The sequence below is a fragment of the Triticum aestivum genome, chromosome 6B, assembly GCF_018294505.1.
Source record: "Triticum aestivum cultivar Chinese Spring chromosome 6B, IWGSC CS RefSeq v2.1, whole genome shotgun sequence".
Taxonomy (NCBI): Eukaryota; Viridiplantae; Streptophyta; class Magnoliopsida; order Poales; family Poaceae; genus Triticum; species Triticum aestivum.
This window is the reverse complement of record NC_057810.1, coordinates 208,596,782-208,601,159: the sequence shown is the minus strand read 5'-3', so window position 1 is coordinate 208,601,159 and position 4,378 is coordinate 208,596,782.

Below are 4,378 nucleotides of genomic sequence, written 5' to 3'. Positions count from 1 at the left end.
GCAATTGCCAAGGGGAGTGCCCATACCCATGTGTTTATGTCTCTTTCTTCGGAGGTGGTGATGGTGATGACGATGACAATTGTGCCCTAAGCTTCTTCATATTGTAATTGAGGGGAGAAATTTCCTCCTTTAAATCATCGACCTCCAATTCTAGCTTCAAGATCTTGTCACATAAATCTCCTTTGCTTTTCTGCCGAAAACGAGAAGGAATAGATCGATTGTTAGACAGTTTAGCCCTCTTAGGGAGACTAGACTTCTTGAACTTCACGTGCATATCCCCAGGTTGAGGTGGAGGGACATCCTCCTCCTCCTGACTTGAATCATTGATCCTCATCAAATGAGCATCCTCCTCATCATCCGTAGTTCGACCACAAGGAGATAGATCCCCATAGGTCTTTGGTTCAGTAATGAGATGTGAGACATAGCTCTCTCCGTTGGAATCCTGAGATGACATCTTGCTCCAAATCTGCTACAGAAACAACTCAAAACAAACACAAAGGATATTTGCGTGGTATGGTGGTCAAAACCTTTGGGAGATTATATAATGAATTTTTACTGACCAAAAGAAGTATCCTGCAAGAAAACAGAGAACGGAGAGCACACGAGGTGCCCACGAGGCAGGGGGGTGCGCCTAGGGGGGTAGGGCACGCCCTCCACCCTCGTGGATGCCTCATGTCCTTCCCGGACTACTTCTTATTTTCCTATTTTCTTAAGTATTCCAAAATGGAGAAAAAATGCTACTAGAACTGTTTTGGAGTCGGTTTACTTACCGTACCACATACCTATTCCTTTTCGGAATCTGAAACATTCTGGAAAGTGTCCCTTATGTATTCCTCCAGGGTTACGGTTTCAATAGCATTGGTTTCAACATTTATGGAATTACATGAGATATAATGTTTGATCCTTTGACCGTTCACCACCTTCGGATTTGTGCCTTCGAAGTTGTTGATTTTTATGGCACCAGAACGATAGACCTCCTCGATAACATAAGGGCCTTCCCATTTAGAGAGAAGTTCTCCTGCAAAAAAATCTTAAACGAGAGTTGTATAGCAAAACATAATCACCTACATTAAACTCACGCTTTTGTATCCTTTTGTCATGCCATCTTTTCACTTTTTCTTTAAACAGTTTGGCATTCTCATAGGCTTGAGTTCTCCATTCATCAAGTGAGCTAATGTCAAATAGCCTCTTCTCACTGGCAAGTTTGAAATCATAATTGACCTCTTTAACAGCCCAATACGCCTTATGTTCTAGTTCGAGAGGTAAGTGACAAGCTTTTCCAGAAACCATTTTATAAGGAGACATACCCATAGGATTTCTAGATGCAGTTCTATAGGCCCATAATGCGTCATCAAGTTTCTTGGACCAATTCTTTCAAGATCTATTAACAGTCTTTTGCAAAATTAATTTGAGATCTCTATTACTCAGTTCTACTTGGCCACTAGACTGTGGGTGATATGGAGATGCAATTCTATGATTAACATCATATTTAGCAAGCATTTTATGGAAAGCACCATGACTAAAATGTGAACCACCATCAGTCATTAAGTATCTAGGGACTCCAAACCTCAGAAAAATAACTTCTTTGAGCATCTTAATAGAGGTGTTATGATCATCACTACTAGTTGGAATAGCTTCTACCCACTTAGTAATGTAACCAACAACAACTAAAATATGTGTATACCCATTAGAGGAAGGAAACGGTCCCATATAATCAAAGCCCCAAACATCAAATGGTTCAATAACAAGTGAATAATTCATTGACATTTCTTGATGTCTACTAATATTACCAATTCTTTGACATTCATTGCAAGACAAGACAAACTTACGGGCATCTTTGAAGAGAGTAGGCCAATAAAAACCGGATTGCAATACCTCATCTGTAGTTCTATCTCCAGCGTGGTGCCCTCCATAAGCCTCGGAGTGACACTTGCGTAGGATCTATTCCTGTTCATGCTCAGGTACACAATGTCTAATAACATCATCTACTCCTTCTTTATAAAGGTGTGGGTCATCCCAGAAGTAATGTCTTAAATCATAGATTTTTTTGCTAGTATGTGAAACTAGGTGGTATAAATTTGGCAACAATGTAATTAGCATAATCAGCATGGAGTAGTACGAGAAGCATTTATGACAGCTAGTTGTTCATCAGGAAAGCTATCATCAATAGGTAGTGGGTCATCAAGAACATTTTCTAACCTAGACAAGTTGTTTGCAACGGGGTTCTCAACTCCCTTTCTATCAATAATATGCAAATCAAATTCTTGTAGTAAGAGAACCCATGTAATAAGTCTAGGTTTAGCATCTTTCTTTTCCATAAGATATTTAATAGCAGCATGATCAGTGTGAACTGTTACTTTAGAGTAAACAATGTAAGGTCTGAACTTATCACAAGCAAATACAACTGCTAAAAATTCTTTTTCAGTAGTAGCATAATTTCTCTGGGCACTGTCTAGAGTTTTACTAGCATATTGGATAACATTTAGTTTCTTATCAACTCTTTGTCCTAGAACAACACCTACAACATAATCAGTAGCATCACACATAATTTCAAAGGGTAAATTCCAATCAGGTGGCTGAACAATAGGTGCAGAAATCAAAGCTTTCTTAAGTATTTCAAATGCTTCTACACAATCATCATCAAAGACAAAAGGAATATCTTTTTGTAAGAGGTTAGTCAGAGGCCTAGAAATTTTAGAGAAGTCTTTAATGAACATCCTATAAAAACCAGCATGACCAAGGAAACTTCTTATACCTTTAATGTCCTTGGGACATGGCATCTTTTCAATGGCGTCAACTTTAGCTTTATGAACCCCAATACCTCTTTCAGAAACTTTATGCCCCAAGACAATACCTTCATTAACCATAAAGTGGCACTTCTCCCAATTCAAGACAAGATTAGTTTCTTTGCATCTCTGCAAAACTCGATCAAGGTTGCTCAAGCAATTATCAAAAGAAGTTCCATATACGGAAAAATCATCCATGAAAACCTCAACAATCTTTTCGCAAAAATCAGAGAATATAGCCATCATGCATCTTTGAAAGGTAGCAGGTGCATTACATAAACCAAAAGTCATACATCTATAAGCAAAGGTACCAAAAGGGCAAGTAAAAGTGGTCTTATCTTGATCCTCTTTTGACACAGGTATTTGAGAGAAACTAGAATAACCATCTAGAAAGCAAAAATGGGTATGTTTAGAAAAATCTTTCTAGCATTTGATCAATAAAAGGTAAAGGGTAAGGATCTTTTCTAGTAGCTTTATTTAATTTGCAGAAACCAATAACCATCCTATAATCTGTAACAATTATTTGTGGGATCAATTCATCTTTATCATCAGCAACGGGATAAACTATACCTGCCTCCAAAAGCTTTAGTATTTCTTTTCTTACCACTTCTTTCATCTTAGGATTTAACCGTCGTTGGTGATCAACAACTGGTTTAGCGTCTTTCTCCAATTTATCTTGTGTTGGCATAGAGTGGTACTAATGCCCTTAAGGTCATCAAGAGTATATCCAATAGCAGTACGGTGCTCCTTCAGAGTTTTCAATAATTTCTCCTCTTCCTGCTCTGAAAGGTTAGCACTAATAATAATAGGATATATCTTCTTTTCATCAAGATAAGCATATTTAAGAGTATCAGGTAATGGTTTAAGCTCAAACACGGGATCACCCTTGGGTGGTGGAGGATCCCCTAGGATTTCAACATGCAAGTTGTTTTTCAAAATAGGTCCCTGTTTAAAGAATACTTCATCTATTTCCCTTCTTTCATTCATAAACATATCATTTTCATGGTCTAGCAAATATTGTTCTAAAGGATCATTAGGAGGCACGTCAATAGAAGCAAGACCAATAATTTCATCCTTACTAGGCAATTCTTTATCATGGGTTGTCTACGAAATTTAGCAAAGTTAAAGTCATGAGACATATCCCCTAACCCAATCGTAACAATATACTTTTAGCAATCTATCCTAGCATTAACAGTGTTCAAGAAGGGTCTACCAAATATAATGGGACAAAAGTCATCTTGTGGGGAACCAAGAACAAGAAAATAAGAAGGATATTTAACTTTCCCACACAAGACTTCAACATCTCTAACAATCCCAACTGGTGAAATAGTATCTCTATTGGCAAGCTTAATTGTAATATCAATACCTTCTAACTTAGCAGGTGCAATATCATGCATAATTTCTTCGTATAAAGAATGAAGTATTGCACTTGCACTAGCACCCATATCACATAAGCCATGATAGCAATGATCTCCTATTTTAACGTAAATAACAGGCATGCCTATAACAGGTCTATGTTTATTTTTAGTATCGGGTCTAGCAATTCTAGCAACTTCATCACAGAAGTAAATAACATGCCCATCGATATTATC